Here is a 19,349-nt window from a genome sequence, read left to right as displayed (position 1 = left end):
AGGGACCTTGTTAGATATCCGCCCTAATAAATCTGGAGACTTCTAAGCAATTGGACTGCGAAAGAAATTCCTGTAGTTTTTAGAGCTTATTTAGAGTAATGTTCAGAACATTTTTGTTGTTTTTAGCCTAAAAATGATAGAAATTCCTTTGTGAAAAAAGACTCATGTCTGAACGTCATTATTCTAATAAAATATATCTTTGCATTTATTTTTGAGCCAATATTTTTCATTCTTTTTGAATAATTATTCTTTCATTCTTTTGGATTTTCTTCCACAATCATTCTTTTATTCATTTATGACCATATTGTATAAATAATTATTCATAAATTCATATATTTCTGTGTAAAGTCTTTGGTATTTACTATGGGTCCCTAGATATCAATGACATGAGTGGCATTACTACAGATTTCGAACATTCTTTTGAGCGAGATATGTGTTTAGAGGGATCTCATGACTCTGAAGATGACATAGATTGTAGCCTATTTCCGGACTTGTTAAAGATGGTAGAACAAGTCGAGAGACGGATCTTACCCTACAAAGAGTCATTGGGATACATGACTTCTCCTTATGTGGGGCATGAAGGTCATTTGGTCGATCTCGCCAAAAGAGTCTGACGGTCATCGATTCATCTTTGTGGTCGTCAATTACATTCTAAATGGGTGGAAGCTGCTTCATATGCCAATGTCACAAAGTCGACAGTTAGCAAATTCATGAAAATCATATGTCAGTATGGAACGTCAAAAGGATTATATCTGACAATATACTAAATTTGAACAACAGCACAATATCAAAAGTTTTCAGTCTGTTCACGATTAATTTCATATTGTCCAACAAAAAAAAAGATGGCGCAAAAAAAAAACTTTACCGGGCAATGCCTTTCTCTTGGGCCCATCGCAGTTTTGCCTATTGAAGACAATATTCTTTCTCTCTGAGTTTTTGGATCCAATTTCGATTGAAGAGGAATGTTCAAAGTTATCCATCATGGTCAAATGTGCCAAAAGCAAATGATGCGAGCTCACAAAAAAAAGGATCCGTCCTAGAGAACTCCTTGAAAGGGACTTGGTATTGAAGAAGATCCTTCCCATACAAAATGAACTTTATCCCAAGTTGGGAAGGACCTTATGTTGAAGGCCTTATCTGGAAAAGCGTCGATCAGAAGGGATAACAAGGACATGCCTAATCCTATGAGTTCAGATTAAAAAAAAAGGGTCAAACTAAAAATAAAAAATGAAAGTGATAAAAAGAAAAAGAAAAAAGAAAAGAAAAGAAAAATGGAGAGGCCAAAGTGAAAACCTGCAAAGGGCACCTTGAGACCAAAGGGGATTTGAGTTGAAAACCCGAATAGGGCGGTTCAAATATTGATCAGAATGGGGCACGAGGTGATTAGAGCAACTCGAATTCTAACCAGATTGGGGCATGTGGTGATCTTGTTATACTTGAATTATCAGGAAAGGGTAGGCAACATCTTGGGGCATTGGCAGAGTACTGTGGATCTCCTAAACATATGTCAAACTCAAAATGGTCTCTAGAAAGTTTGTATAGAGAAGCTCAAGCTGCAATACCTAGGGCATCCAATTTTTATATTGAATTTGTTATTCTTGAAATACTTCATTCTTTTCCAAGATACACATTCCCAATCAATTTCTTTGCTATCCTTATTTACTATTTTTGATAATCTATTCCTTTCGAGTTATGCTCAGAATCGATTGTATTCTCATCCATTGTTATACCCTTTTTGCAAGCATGTTGCATTGGAATAATGATTAATGGACTAATAAAACTTTCACAAAGGAAGTTTGGCATATTACTCTAGAAGTTTCTAAATAATATAGGAACCTGAAACAGGACTATTGTTTAGAACGCACCAGGTTTAAAGGTTGGAAATCTGAAAAGGAAGAGTCTAAAGTAGGACTTTCTCTTTGAATTTTGTTGTCAAAAACATTGATTGAACAAAATGACAAGATTTCGTGTTGATGACAAAACTTAAATAAATAAGCAAGCAATGATCACCAGACAATAGGAAGAAGTTTCCTCAGAGAAGAAAGCTTTCATCTATGCATGAGCCTTTGGTACGATACCTTGGGAATGGTGTAAGAGACTAGAGAGATTTAGATCCTGTATCCTTGAATTGTGATAGGAGATATTCCTACCTTTGGGTTACAGTGGGAGAATGATGGTATAAATTTTGCGCCCCAATGGATTGAACTTCGAGGTTTATAGTGGGAGGCAATCTGACTAAATGTTTCTTCAGAAAAGCCAGCCAAGCAAGAAGGCATTGTAGCACATCAGTGTTAAAGCCTTAATAAACTTCGAGCAATGACAACCCAAGTGGGATCATTCTCGAAAAGAAAAGAAAAATTATGCATTTGTGCAAACACCATTCACATATGTCTAGTTAGGAGCATTTGATTCATTTTATGCCATCCTAATCATTAGGCATAATTAGGTTCATTACACAGGTCATGTTCCCCAGAGAGTAGATCAGTGAAGATAGTAGATCTTGCCTTCCTGCACCGACAGTGAAGCAAATCGAATACACCAGCCTTGCCTCCCTAGGTTGTAGTGGAGTAGGCTAAAAATAGTAGATCTTGCCTTCCTGCACCGACAGCGAAGCAAATCGAATACACCAGCCTTACCTCCCTGGGTTGCAGCGGAGCAGACTAAAAATAACAGATCTTCCTTTCCTGCACTGACAGCGAAGCAGATCGAAGACACCAGCCTTGCCTCCCTGGGTTGCAGCGGAGCAGACTAAAAATAGCAGATATTGCCTTCCTACACCGACAATGAAGCAGATTGAAAACACCAGTCTTGCCTCCCTGGGTTGCAGCGGAGCAGGTTAAAAATAGCAGATCTTGCCTTCCTGCACCGACAGCGAAGCAGATTGATGACCCCAGCCCTATCTCCCTGGTCAGCAGTGGAATAGGTTAAAGATTGTGAATCCTATCTCCCTGGACAGCAGTGGAATAGGTTAAAGATTGTAAATCCTATCTCCCTGGTCATTAGTGGAATAGGTTGAAAATTGAGAATCCTATCTCTCTCAGCAGCAGTGGAATAGATTAAAGAATTCTATCTCCCTAGATAGCAGTGGAATAGGTTAAAGATTGTGAATCCTATCTCCCTGGTCAGCAGTGGAATAGGTTGAAGATTGAGAATTCTATCTCCCTAGGCAGCAGTGGAATAGATTGAAGATTGTAGGTCCTATCTCCCTAGTCAGCAGTGGAGTAGGCTGAAAATAGCAGATCTTGCCTTCCTGTACTGGCAGTAAAGCAGATCGAAGACATCAGTCCTATCGCCTTGATGTTGCAATGGAAAAGATTAAAGCCACAACGACGAATCTTATTTCCCTAGTGTTGTAGCAGAGCATATTGAAGCCATGATGGCGAATCTTATCTCCCTAGCGTTAACGCTTGGATTAGCTGAAGTGGAGCGGATTGAAGCTGTGGGCAGCAAATCCTATCTCTTTGGCATTACAGTGGAGCAGATTGAAGCCGCAATGGCGAATCTTACTTCCCTGGCGGTGTAATGGAATAGATTAAAGCTATGACGGCAAATCTTGTTTCCCTAACATTGAAGATGTCAAATCTTATCTCCCTGAAGTTACAGTGGAGCGGTTTGAAGCCAATAATCCTATCTCCCTGAAGTTGCAGTGGAGCAGATTAAAGCTAATAATCCTATCTCCCTGAAGTTATAGTGGAGTGGATTAAAATAACAGATCTTATCTCTCTGAAGTTACAGAGAGCAGATCGCATCTAGAGTTATCTCCCTGAAGTTGCAGTGGAGCAGACTAAGTAATCAAGTCTTATCCTCCTGAAGTTGCAGTAAGACAGACTGAAGATGGCGAATCTTATCTCCCTGAAGTTGCAGTGGAGCAGATTAAAACCAATAATCCTATCTCTCTGAAGTTGCAGTGGAGCGGATTAAAATCACAGAGATTATCTCTCTGAAGTTGCAGTAGAGTATATCACATCGGGTCTTATCTCCCTAAAGTTGCAGTGGAGCAGACCCAAGAAAGCAAACCCTATCTCCCTGAAATTGCTGTGAAGCGGATTAAAATCTCGAATCTTATCTCTCTGAAGTTACAGAGAGCAGATCGCATCGGGTCTTATCTCCCTGAAGTTGCAGTGGAGTAGACCCAAGAAAGCAAATCCTTGCAGTGGAGCAGACCCAAGAAAGCAAATCCTATCTCCCTGATATTGCAGTGGAGTAGAAGATGCAGTATGAAGGAATAAAGGTACTGAAGAAGCTGAGGTTCAGTAAGACCGGGCACAATTGGGCTTTTTAGTCTTTGCTTTATTCTCGCTATGCGACAACGAGCAAAGAGGGGCAACTGTAATAGGGCCAATTTGCTCGGGCCCACATGCATAAACCATAAGAAGGCCAACAATTCCAAAGTCCATTTACATTTGTCCAAAAGACCCAAATTACATCAGCCCAAATATTAGACCCTAGCCCAAATACAATGTGACCCAAGACAAGCCTTCAGAAACCCTAGTAGTAGCACACGACCCCTAGCGCCGCAGCGGCCAGAGTTTCCTCCGCGCGAGTTGCGCCTTCACGCGCGTGTGCACCTCCGTCCGTTGCTCCAAGCTGGCCTCCAAATCTGCAAACAAACAGCAACAACAGAAAAAGGCAACAAAAATACGAGAAAAGGGGGATAACAGATTGGATTTTGGAGGCCTTTTATTTTGATTTTTTCTGTAATTCCGGCTATAAAAAGCCAATACGAATACTGTACAAGGGGGAGGAAAAATAAAAAAGAGGCTTTTGAATACTAAAGGTGAATTTTTTGTTTTATTTTCGGGTGTTCATCATTGTTAGATTCGATTTTTTTTCATATCTTTTTCCCTTTTGTTTTTATTTATTTTTCGCTTAAAATATAAAAAAGAGAGAAAATCATACTTGGTGCTGTCGCGGTGTACCCTCCTCCGTCACAATCGGAGACCGGGACATCGATGGAAGCCATGGAGGGCCTTTGATGACGACGGCGGCTGAGACAGGGTATGAAACCCTAGCAAACAAACAAAAGGATTTTGTTTTTTTTTGCCGCAAATGACACTTTCTGAAAAAAAAAGGAGTTTAAATAAGGACATCGGAACGGTGTCGTTTTGCTGAAGCCAGACCTGCGCGTTGACCCGACCCGCAAGCAGGGTCCGCGCGTTTTGGCTTGAATGGGAAATTTGCGCATATGGTCCCTCCGAGTTTTCAATCATTTTAATTTATTTTTTTTATTTTTTTAAATTGAGCCTTAAAATTTTGGCTGGCTTCCGATTTGATCCCGATAAAGCGGTGCGTTTCAGAGGGTAGGGATATTTTCCCATTCGGTCCCTCTGAGTTATCCACGCCTTAAAATTGGGTCCTTTATTTATTTTATTTACGTTTGGTCCTCTAATTTCGTTTTAGGTTCATTTTAATCCTTACTAGTTTAGTTTAAGATTTTTATTTTTTAAATTATTTATAAAAAATATATATACTTTTTATATCTTAATTTCAAAAACCTTTTTTTTTGCTTTTATAATGTGTATATACGTATATTTATATATAAATATATTTTACATGTATATTATTCTTCATATTTTCTACAAACGAATACATATATATATTCATACACTATTTTAAATTATTGTAAATATATTTCCACATTTTTTATAGTATATGTATATATTTTAAACTTTTATAAATAGCTGTACATACGTTTTATTTTTATTTCCTAATTTATATATATATATTTACATTTTATAATACATATGTTTTTTTTGAAAATGCTTAAATACATGCTTATGTCTTTAACACGTATTTTATAATTTATATATACATATTTTTTATTATTTATTTTTTAAATACGTTATGACTTTTGTATATATAAGTTTTATAATCCAAAATTTTATTTGTAAATCATATGTATTTTTTTTTAAATTTCTATGTGTATATTATATACCTTATTTGTTTTATTTATTTTGCTTGCTTTCTTCATTCGCTATTTAATTGTGTTTACATTTATATTTTTTATTTAATATTTTGCATATCATGGAATATTGTTTTTTTTACATATTTATTTGTTTATATTATTTCTATGCTATTGTTGTATTTGTTATTATGACATTTGTACATACATTCAATATAACATTACGTCATCTTTTTTCTCGAATTTAAAAATAGAACTTTTCAAAATAGAGATAATACTCGTATTTAGGATTTTCAAGAAAATTGAGCCCTAACGTATTGGGTTCCGATTTTCTTCGTTAAATCTAACAATCGAGAATTGCTCTTTGATCAAAAATAAAATGAAAAGCTTGTTGTTGGGAATTTAATATGTGTGTCATAACGCATTGGATGTGACGTATTGATTTCTCGAGACAAAGATTTTTAAAATATATATATAATAAAGGAGATATTGAATGTTTGGGATTTTAAGAAATCGTGCTCTAACGTATTGGGTTGCGTTTTCTTCATAAATTTTAAACAATTAAGTATTTTCTTAAATTTTATTACACATCTTGAAGAAATAAAATATCGTGCCCTAACGTATTGGGTGTGATGTTTTCTGTTTCAAAATGAGGGCGTCTTAATAATTAATTTAATTAAGGATCGTATTTTTTTTAAAACTCTCGACATTAGGACATTTATTAATCAATTTGGTACCAATTTTTTGGCGTACGGGGGTGCTAATCCTTCCTCGTACGTAACTGACTCCCAAACCCGTTTTTCTAAAACTCGTAGACCAAAGTCATTTTTAGGTGGTCCAATCACACCTTAGTAAAAGATTGGTGGCGACTTCAATTTTCGTCGACAACTAATTTTTTTTTTCCAAAAATAAAAAATGGTTTCGACAAAGCTTATATAAAGTAAAGTATAGGAGAAATTTTATTCATAGAAATTGAAACAACCCTTGGCTATATATATCGCCTTACATACAATCTAAGTTAAAATTGCATAACCTAAGTCAAGCATACCAGATATGATGAGATCAACGACCGATAATTACATAGCCTTACATTAAAATCTAAGTTAAAATTACATACATAACCTAAGTCAAACATACCAGATATAATGGGATTAATTACCCATAATTCCCGTGACAACTATGAATCCCAATAAAATAAGGATTTTTATTGACTGAAAAACAAAAACCTAAGAATTCTCCCCTTAAACCAAGTACGTACGGTTTATATCTGACTTTGAACAAACTCTAAAAGTTCTCACGGTCATCACATTAGCCAATTGCTCTTGTATTGCACAATGCACCGATTTCACAGTACTAGTTTTCTTGAGCAATTCAGTGCATAGTTGGATTCTTTGTAAAGTTTGATTGTAGAACTATTATCACTACACCAAAAAAGGGTTTTAGCGGCATCTTTTGTGGCGTTTGATAAACAAACGCTGCTAATAATCGAGCATTAGCGGCGCTCATTCTAAAACGCCGCAAAAACCCGAACATCTAGTGGCGTTTTTTAACAAACGCCGTAAAAGAATATCATTAGTGGCGTTTATTTGTAAGCGCCGCAAAATACCTTAACCAAAACGCAGCATTTGGTTTTGAGGTATATTAAAACTAAAGAGCAGTATTAGCGGCGTTTGACAACAAGCGCCACAAAAGATCTTAACCAAAACGCATCGTTTGGTCTTGAGGTAGATTAGAGTTAGTGGCGCTTTGGAGAACATGCCGCTAAAGCACAGTATTAGCGGCGTCTGTCTGAACGCGCTGCAAAATATCTTATCTAAAACGCAGCGTTTAGTCTTGAGGTAGATTAGAATTAGTAGCGCTAGGAAAAACGCTGCAAAAATCTTAACCAAAACGCAGCATTCGGTCTTGAAGTGTATAAGAATTAGTGGCACTTGGCAATAAACGCTGCTAAATCACACCATTAGCGGCGCATTATAACAAACGCCGCTAGATGTCTTATACAGGTATAGAGCCAATAGCGGCGGTTATTGAAAACACCGAAAAATATTAAATCGAAACGCAACGTTTCATCTTGAGCTATTGCGCCATAAGTGGCGCTTAGCTGTAAACGCTGCTATATATCAGCTATTAGTGGCGCTTATACTTAAGCGCCACAAAGGTTTTGACTAAAACGCACCGTTCTGGCTTGACCTATAGCTGTATTAGCGGTGCTTTTCTGAAAATGCCGTTATATATCATGTTTTAGTGGCGCTTTAGAGAATGCGCCGCTAAATTGTTAACCAAAACTGCGCCGTTTTTAGTACTTCATTATAGTTTAGGGTTTAATATATATAGTTTAGGGTATATGGTTAATTTAGGATTTAAGACCGGTTTAAGAGTTACAATTTTAACGTTTATAGATTATGGAATTAGGGATTCTGGTTTAAGGGTTGTAATTTAATGGTTAGAGATTAAGAGTTAGGGATGTAAGGTTTATGGATTCGGTGTCAATTTAGGATTTAGGGTTTAAATTAATTAGTGTGTTTTAATTTTTATGAAATAAGGTTTAAAGGTTAGGGGTTAGGGATTTGGGTTAGGATTCATGGTTTTGATTAATTAATATTTTTAATTTATATATTAAATAAGGTAATTTAGGGGTTAGTAGTTAGCAGGGTTAGTGGTTTGGGGTTAAGGGTTAGAAGTTAAGAGTTAGTAATTTAGGGTTTAGAGATTCAAGATTAGGGTAGGCCTGTTGGGAACTTTAGTGGCGCTGCAAAATTTTTTTTATTTTAGGGTTTACGTTATGGAATATATGATTTAATGTCTATGGTTTAGAGTTTTAGGGATTACAGTTTAATGTTTATTATTTTGGGTTAATAGTTTATGTGTTAGAGTTTGGGTTTTGGGTTTAAGGATACTATTTAAAAATTGAAGAACATTTAGATTTTACAAAAGATTCATGCAATTTAATATATGAATATAAAATATATATTTTGTATACAGTAACATTGGCCACACAATTTACCAAAAACATGGTTTAGGAATATTACGGTTTGGGATTTTTGGTTTTGACTTTTAGGGTTTGAGATTTGGGGTTTAAAGTTTGGGGTTTGGGGTTTGGTTTTTGGGGTTTGGGGTTTAGAATTTATGATTTAAGCAGGTTTATGGTATAGTAGGGGTTGGATTTTGGGGTTTGGTTGTTGTTGTTTGTAGTTTCTAGGTTAACTACACCAAAATAGGTTTAGGGTTATGGGTCACGAGTTTAGGGTTTAATTTTGGATTTTTTAGAATATAAATCTAAATAAGATAAATATAAATTATCATTTTAATATATATATATATCAAAATGGGTTAAGTCCCAAAAGGGTACATTAAGAATGATTTAATGTTAAATTGTATACGTACATGAACTTTAATTTGATCGAAATCTTGTAAAATAATAAGACAATTATTGGTATAATTAACCTCATTTTTTATTTATATATTGCATACATAAATATTTATATTTATTCAACATAAAAAATAGATTGATGGATTTATTTTTTAAAACGCGAATTTATTTTTTTTAAAATGTATTATTCTCTCATTTTATTTATTATTAAATTTTCCATTTTATAACTTTGGTTTTAATTTTGGATCAATTTAACTTCAATCTTGGATGACACTAATTTAACAACTCACATGGTAGTATATTTGTATTCTATTATTAGCGTAGATATAATTTAAAATAAATTATAAATATTTTTAAATTTTGTTGAAATTTTAAATATTTTTTTGTTATGAAAGGCTTTAGCGACGTTTACGTAAAAATGCTGGAAAAGTATTTTAACGTTAAGTAAAACAGCGTCGTTTCCTGTGGGATTTGCAGCAGCATTAGCGGCACTTATACATAAACGCCGCAAAATACTGTAACTGGGAAGGGGAGCGGAGCCGTTTTGTTCTTCTCTATTAGTGGCGCATTAACAAAACGCCGCAAGATTGTATTAGGAGTTAATAAAACTGCGCTGTTTTATGTTGCTATTAGTGGCGCTTTGTATAAAACGCCGCAAAATTGTAATTATGTTTATTGAAATGTTGTCGTTTTGTCTATGGTATTTGTGGCGTTTTTATGAAAACGCCGCAAGGTTGAGTTAACTGTTGGGGAAACGACTTCGTTTGAGCTTATAGTTAGTGGCACTTTACTAAAAATGCCGGAAAATGATCCAAAATTTATAGAAACGCTACCGTTTTGTAAATGTTATTATTGGCGTTTTTTGGAAACCGCCACGGGTTTGAGGTAAGTGTTGATGAAGCGACTGCGTTTTGGTTTATATTTAGTGGCGCTTTGGTTCAATCGCCGCAAAAATGTTTTAACATTTATTGATACGAGGTCGTTTTGCTGTATTATTATTGGTGTTTATGATAAAAACACCACGAAATGTGAGCATTAGCGGTGCTATGATCAAAACGCCGCATAGTTTCGTTGTAGTTTGAACAAAAACGTTGTCATTTTGTCTTGCACATTAAGGGCGTTAGTGGCACTATGGTAAAAAATGCCGTAAGTTTTCATGGTTGAAATAAGATGCTGTCGTTTTCAGTTATTCAGAACGTCGTCGTTCTGCTTGGCGTGACATATTTTCCCCTTCGAACCCTAAAACCGTACCTAGCCCCTAACTCAGCTTCCTTTCCCTTCCCCTTCCAAATCCCTAATTTCTTTTCGAAATCTCCTCCACTTCCCTAATTCCAGACATTCACGGAGTCTTTTAGTTTATTCGGTTCTTCATTTCATCGATTTAGTGTGTTTAATTCTTCACAGCCGTTGGAAGAAGATGAACAGTGGAATAGTTATTTAGGTAAGCAAGAACCGGTTTGATTTCCCTCTTTTTTTTCGTGTTTAGGGTTCAATATCGTTAACATTCCATTTCGTCCATGGTTTTAGGGTTTCCGAACACATAAAACAATCTCATTTTTGACTATCGTGGAATCACATCCGGCCTGATTTACTTTCTCTCCGTCTTCGTAAAGGTATGAAATTCTTTTCTCTTAATTCTAGCTTTACCAATTTATTTTGTTTAGGGTATTAAGCAGTAACGTTTTTGTTTAGGGTATTAAGCAGTAACATTTTGACAAGTGAACATTTTTGCTTTCGAATGCCTAAGTAATTTTTGTATTGATATAATTTTTTTAATTTGTTTCTGGTTAAAGTTAATTTCGAAATTAAAAACGATTTTGCAGCATATTCTAAACCTTGTTTTGTATTTCTAATTGTTTTTGTTTAAAGGAGTAAGGACGTTTGTTTTGTCTTTCTATTTAGGTTTAATCATTATAAAATTTAAGAAAATTTTATATATAAAATACACTATTATAATATTTTGATTTAGATAAGTTGACAGTTGATTATTCACTTAAGTTCATGTAAATTTGTTTTAGTGATGAAGTTGAACAAGTTTAGTTTTTTCTTAGTTAATTTTTTCTTTCCTTTGGTTGCAGCAATTTAGTTTTACCAATCTAGTCTGCAAATTTGGTACCTCTCACTGGTTTGGAGCAATACATAGAAAGGGTAGATAACTAGAAGGTTAGTTTATCCTTTATTTTATTTGTTTTTTTTTTTGTAAATTTACATGTGATTTTGGACTGTTTTTATATTTGGTATATTTGTAGTTGGGACTGTTTTAATTTGGTATTTGGTTAATGCTGCTGCAAGTGAACATTTTTACTGGAAGTTCTGCTTAATGTTGCTGGTTAATGTTAGGGGTTAATGTTGTTGCAAGTTATTTTTTTGCTGCACGTTGTGGTTAATGTTGCTGCTTTTTGTATTTATTTCTGGTTATTGTTCTGGTCTTCAAGATGTTTTTTGCTCCATCTTTCTACTAAGTGTTTGAATTAATTTCAGTTATGGAATATAATTGAAAATATTATACAGTATTCTCATGGTTTGTAAAGATCCAAATTGAAATCAAATATAATTGCAATTGTGAACTGAATTGATTTAAAGTTTTTAGTTCATGTAAATTTGTTTCAGGTCCAGATTTGATTTTTTTTCGTTGTAATTATATATATTTCAAATGATTAAATAATGCATAAGTTTACAAAACATAATTTAGGTTTTGTAATTTAAATGGTTTTGGATTTAGGATATAAAGGATTTTAATTGGTTTTTGTAGCTAATTAGATTGTACCTTCTCATCTGTTTTTGCTGCTAAGATCCAGCATTTTATTGTTTTTTGCTGCTAAATCAACCATGTACGGATACCGAATTTAGTCTTTGCTTAAATCTCAAATTGTACTTCATGTGTTCGGTTTTCTTTGCTGAAAATATTTTCCTTTACTTGATTTTGAACCATGTAAACAACCTTTCGTTAAAAAAACGCAATCAATTTGGGACATATATTAATATATAACATATATTAATATGGACATATAACTTATATTCCAATTTTATTAATAATAAATTTTATAATTTATTGAATAAATTTAAATTGGATATATAACCTATATTTCAAATTTATTAGTAAATAATTTTTAAATTTTAAAAATAATTATAAATAAGAAGTATAAAAGTGATATACTTACATAATACATAAATTGCATAACCAAATTTTTTAATATATAACATACATATCTTATAAATATTTATATACATTTTTAAAATCTATAATTTTTTCAAAATTTATCAATCATATCATAACTTACATAACTCAAAGTTATCAATAATATATATCATAACTTATATATAAACTTACATAATACATAAGTTAAATAACATACAATATATAAACATATATAGAATCTTATATAATAACTTATATAATAACATACAATATAATAACTTATACATAACTTAAATAACATACAATATATAAACTTGCATAACTTATATAATAACATAATACATGGCCTACATAACTTACATAACTTACATAACTTAAATAACTTACATAATACATAACCTTCCTAACTTACATTATTTACATAATACATAACTTAGTACATAACTTACATAATTTTTTCTAAATAACTTACATAAAATAAATAACTTACATAACTTACATAAATTAAATAACTTAAATAACTTACATAACTTACATAAATTAAATAACTTACATAACTTAAATAACTTACATAACTTACATAACTTACATAACTTACATAACTTACATTATTTACATAATACATAACTTAGTACATAACTTACATAATTTTTTCTAAATAACTTACATAACCTTCCTAACTTACATTATTTAGATAATACATAGCCTACATAACTTATATGTAAACTTACATAAATTAAATAACTTACATAACTTACATAACTCACATAATACACAACTTACATAACTTACATAATACAGAACTTAGTACATAACTTACATAATACATAAAAATATATCATATCATAACTTACATAACTCATTTATAGTTATATCTGGTGTTTTAACTTACCCGTGCAAATTATTGTCAACGTCAGACTTCAAGAATTAAGAAATGGATCGGTCTTGGATGAATTTGTCAAGGGTTAGCAACGGTTATCGAAATGGAGTACAGTATTTTCTAAATTTTGCATTTCAATATGCAAGCCAAGAGAACATGATTCTTTGCCCGTGTAAGAAGTGTGTCAACATAAACTGGCATTATCGTGAGGTTGTATACGAGCATCTAATTGTTGATGGGTTTGTTCGGGGTTATAAACAATGGTTATTTCATGGAGAATGCCTGCCTAGTACTTCCTCTTCAACGATGGATGTATCTTACTCTGGTACTGTTTACCATCAGTCTGATAGAGGGGATGACATGGAAGGTATGTTGCGGGATGCATTTAATATGCACAATCATGGTGTCCAGTCGTTCCCAACGGACTTTGTGGCTTTTGATGATTGTAATATTGGGAGAAATGCTTTTACCGAACCGGGAAGTAGTGTACCTCATGAAGAGCCGAATGAAGAAGCGGCGAAGTTCTACGCGCTACTTAATGACATGAACGAAGAACTGTATGAGGGATCAAAATTTTCAAAAATGTCATTTTGTGTTTGTCTTTTTCAGTTAAAATGTTTGGGAGGGTGGACCGGAAACTCGTTGACAATGCTGTTAGAGTTTTTGAGAGAAATGTTTCCGTTTGCAAAAATCCCTCAGTCATGCAAAGATATGAAGAAAATGATAAAAGATTTAGGCCTTGGGTACAACAAAATCCATAGTTGCTCAAAGACTGCATGTTGTATTGGGGCGATCGAAAAAACCAACAGTGTTGTCATGTATACGGCCAATCCCGTTGGATTAGTAGAAATACAGAAGATGAGAATGATGATGAAAATGATGCACAGTGGAGAAAGAAACCAGTCAAGATTTTACGGTATTTTCCCCTGATACCAAGGCTTCAAAGGCTTTTCATGTTGTCGAAGACAGCGGAGTCAATGACGTGGCACCATGATGGACGAACCGATGATGGATTACTAAGGCATCCGTCAGATTCTTTAGCTTGGAAATCATTTGACAATAAATTTCCAGGCTTTGCAAGCGATCCTAGGAGTGTGAGGCTTGGGCTAGCATTTGATGGATTTAATCCTTTCAAGATAATGAGCACTGCGTACATTACTTGGCCAGTAGTGCTTGTTCCTTACAATCTGCCTCCGTGGATTTGCATGAAACAATCTTCCCTTATCTTATCTATGATTATCCCTGGAGAGAAAGGGCCCGGGAATGATATCTACATTTATTTACAGCCACTTATTGAAGAGTTAAAAAAATCATGGGCTGGTGTCGAGACATACGATGTGCTGAGAAAGGAGAACTTCAATTTACGTGCAGCTTTGATGTGGACCATTAATGACTTTCCCGCTTATGCCAATTTATCCGGTTAGAGTACCAAGGGTCGTTATGCATGTCCTTGTTGTGTTGCACAAACATGTTCGCAATGGTTGTACAATGGAAAGAAGTTCTCTTACATGGGGCATCGTCGGTGGTTACCGGAAAATCATAGATTTAGATTTCAGAGTTTTGCATTTGACGGCACTGAAGAGTTCAGAGAAGCTCCTTCGCAGACCAGTGGCTCTGAAATCTCATTCATGTTGGAAGATATGAATTTCATTTATGGGAAGATGAACCAACCACCAAACACGCAAAGAAATAGAAGATCAAATGATGAAGCTGATGATGACTCCGATGAAGAGGATGATCCTAATGATGCGGACTTGTGGAAAAAAAAAGTTTTTTTTGAGTTGCCTTATTGGAAGCACCACCTATTACGACACAATCTTGATGTTATGCATATTGAGAAAAATGTCTGTGAGAACATTGTCGGTACAATTTTGAATGTAGTCGAAAAATCAAAAGACAATCTTCAGAGTCGACTTGATTTAGTTCAGATGGGAATTTGACCTGATCTTCATCCGAATCCACTTTCGAATGGGAAATATTAGTTGCCGCCTTCTATTTTCTCAATGTCCAAGACAGAGAAAGAACTATTTTGCACGGTGTTGAAGGATATAAAGGTTCCAGATGCGTATGCATCAAATATATCTCGATGTGTTAGTGTTAAAGATCGAAGATTATATTCGCTAAAATCACATGACTATCACATCTTGATGCAAGATTTACTGCCAGTTGCTCTACGATGTTGTATGTCCAAGAAGGTGACGTCTTGTATAATTGAACTATCCAATATAATGAAAGCCATTTGCGGCAAAGTGTTGGATGTTCAAGAACTTCAGAAGGTACAGGATCGAGCCGCTCTGACTTTATGCAACATGGAGAAAATCTTCCCACCTTCCTTCTTCACCATTATGGTTCACTTGATAATCCATCTCCCGCACAAATCAATTCATGGCGGACCCGTTTTCTATCGATGGATGTATCCCATAGAAAGGTGTTAATTTAAATTTTTAAAATTTTCCAATATTCACCTCTATGCCTTTAGTTACAACTTTTGATAATGTTGTCTATTGTGTTTAGGTTCCTATCCAAATTAAAGTCTTACTGCCGCAACAAGCGATATCCAGAAGGATCGATTGCTGAAGGCTACTTGGCAGAGGAATGTATGACCTTCTGCTCAAGATTGAAACAAGGTTGAACAGACCAAATAGGAATGCTGGACTCACGGACCATAACTTAGCCGATACTTATTTGTTCCAAAGTTTTGGAGAACCAATCGGCAAAGTTGAAATTGCAGAATTAGATAATTTATCGTGGGTACAAGCACATCGATATGTTCTGTTTCACCACGAATCAATAGAACCTTTACGGAAGTAAGTTCTACAAATTTGATAAATATTTATCAAACTAAAAATTGTTTATCTTCTAACAAAGTGAACATTTTTTAACATAGTGAGTACAAACAAATATTGAGATCTCGTTTGCGCTCCCGAAGAACACAACATCGAGATATCAATAAGTTGTTTACAGAATCTTTTTATGAATGGTTAAGCCAAACGGTATGCAGTTGGAACTTCCGCTTACAAATAATAATGTTTTCTCATAACATTTTTAATTACTCAGTTTACTTTCCATTCAATAGGTTTGGAGTGGGAAGAACGGAAACGACGAAGTTAAATGACTCTCCCAAGGTCCAAATTGAGTGGCTAAAAGATATAGTGCGTTCCTCATCAACGGATTCAGATTTCATACAAAATATCACGAGAGGTTGAGGAGAACGCAAAATTGTGGAATAGTTGTTAATTCTGCAATTACAAGTTATGCTAGTGCTAGGGACAATAATCCTGTCGAGGGAAATATGGAATATTTCAGACATCTTACTGATATAATTGAGTTGGATTACTACGGCAAATGGAAAGTTGTCTTATTTCGAGGTGATTGGGCCGATGTTAATACAGCTCGAGGAATTAAGCAAGATCAATTTGGTTTTACAATGGTGAACTTTGACCGATTGATTCACACAGGACAACAACTGATAGATGAACCGTATGTATTCTCATCTCAAGTCGAACAAGTTTTTTACTCAAAAGATCCAACTAATGAGGGTTGGTACGTTGTACTCCGTAACATCCCTAGAGACTTGTTTGACATGGGCAGTGGAAGTAGAGATAACATCGACGACAGATCAGAAACTTTGCCCTTTCCAGAACAAAACTTAAACGATAATATCCCTAGTACTAGTGCACAATTTCAATGGGTTCATCAGGATATGGATGAAGATATTTACGAATAATGATGTAGTAAGATTTTACGATTGTTTAATTATATGTAATATCATAATTTAAATCTTGGTCTTATTATATATTTCAACTATTTTATATGTGCTATTATTGTTGTAATTAGTTATTAAGTTTACTTACATTTTATGTGTATTGCAGATAAAATGCCTAGAAGAAAAATTCTAAGGGGAAGCATTGTTCAAAATGATCCAAACTCGACAGACACAAATAGTACTGAACAACATATAACAATTGAATCTTCGAATGTTCCGATTACACCTGAGGATCCTACAGAAGTTCAAAGTAATTTTACATTTAATTTACATGCGTGTTGACTTATAATTGATTTATTTTTCAAATTCTTATATTATAATATACCATTTGTAGCTGAAAATGGTGGGACGCGCAGAGGTCGAGGACGTACGCTACTTAGAGAGTTATACGAGTTAGATCCAGTAGATTGTGTCAAAGTTGGACGAAACAGTTTTGGTCAGCCTGTTGGATCAGAAGCTCGACTTTTAGCAGGATACATGGGCATTTTAGCACGAAATGCGAATATGTTGCCTATCAACTACGAGTCATGGCGTCAAATGCCCGATAGCAACAACAACCAAGCCCTCGATAATATCAAGGTAACAAAATGTTAATGTCATCTGTAGTGCTTGGGAAATAGTTTCATTTATATTTACTTTATTAACTTGTGTTTTTTGTAGGCGAGGTTTGCTTTAGAGGTCTCGGATGCTTATGTAAAGAAGGCATTGGGAAAAACATGGAGAGACAATAAAAGTACTTTGAAGAAAAATTATTATAAGACAAAAACAACCCTCGATGAGAAATTGCAAAATGTCCCGCCAGGTATGTTGAGGTACCAATGGGAAGATGCGGTTAGATTTTGGCATTCGAAGAAAGGCGAGGTATGACATACTTCCAAACTATTGTAATTATTTTGGTTTATAGTATTTACTATTTACGTACTAAAAATTTCATAATGTAGGATCGTGAACAAGTTGGAAAAAGTAGCAGGCAGAAACAAAAATTCACTCACACAGCCGGGTCGAGAAGTTTTGCATGTGTAGCTGAGGCGGAGGTATTTTTAATTTTTTAATATTGTTAAATATGTATAACTTTCCATTAAATAATATTTTTGCTACTATATTGTAGGAACTGTCGTCCAGTCAAAAAGTTGGACGCCTTCAACTTTTTGAAATTACACATAGGAAGAAAGATGGATATCCCATGACTCTTGAAGCTGGTGAAATAATGGTACGTTTACTTAATACGATTTGACTTGTTTTAGTTATTTATAGTGTTTATTTTCTAATGGTTTAATTCATTGCTTGTAATGCGACTATTGTTATATTGCATATGTTTTTTAATATATATTGCGTTCCTAACTATGTGATTTATTTATTAGGAAAAACTAAAGGACAAAAAGGCGGAGTACGAAGCGATTGCTTCTAGTGATAGTTCTGTTCATCTTGAAGACATTGATAACCGGATTATTACTGAAGTTTTGGGTCCTGAAAGGTATGGTCGGGTTCGATTTCAAGGATCTTTTATTAGCCCAACCCAATATTTTGGATCCAGTTCGCAGCAATACATGGCTTCGGGGAGTCAGGCTCAAGCTGAAGTTCAGAGGTTAAAAGACCAGATTGCTCAGATGCAAGCGACCACAGTTGAGGTTCAAAGGAAATATGAAGAACTCCAGCTACAACTTAAAGCAGAGGAGGCAGCGATGGAAGTAGAGGCTGCAACGAGAGAAGCAGAGCAGAGCAAAAAGTATGACGAACTCCAGCAGCAGCTTCAGACTATGATGAAGATGTTTCAGTCGCAACTTCCGCCGTCATAGTGTATTGCATAAATATTTTTATCATTTGAACATTTAACATTTTTGCAAAAATAATATGAATTCACTTTTATTTATTTATATTAATATTATTTTATTCATTTAATTTGAAATATTATATAAATTTATTGCTTTTGGCTGGTTTAGATCTGGTTGCTTTTGATTTGTTGCTACAGGAGGGCTGAAAAAATTAAAAATTTAATATAAAAAAATCCCAAAAATAGTAGCGTTTTTGTATAAAAACGCCGCTAAAGAACATGTTCTTTAGCGGCGCTTTGAAAAAAATGCTGCTAAAGATAATGTTCTTTAGCGGCGCTTAGAAAAAAACGCCGCTAGAGACCATGTTTTTTAGCGGCACTTAGAAAGAAACGCCGCTAAAGACCATGTTCTTTAGCGGCGCTTAGAAAAAAACGCCGCTATAGACCATGTTCTTTAGTGGCGCTTAAAAAGAAACGCCGCTAAAGACCATGTTCTTTAGAGGTGCTTAGAAAAAAACGCC

This window comes from Gossypium hirsutum, chromosome D06, assembly GCF_007990345.1.
Source record: "Gossypium hirsutum isolate 1008001.06 chromosome D06, Gossypium_hirsutum_v2.1, whole genome shotgun sequence".
NCBI lineage: Eukaryota > Viridiplantae > Streptophyta > Magnoliopsida > Malvales > Malvaceae > Gossypium > Gossypium hirsutum.
The sequence above is the reverse complement of the archived record's forward strand: the minus strand, read 5'-3'. Positions refer to the sequence as shown.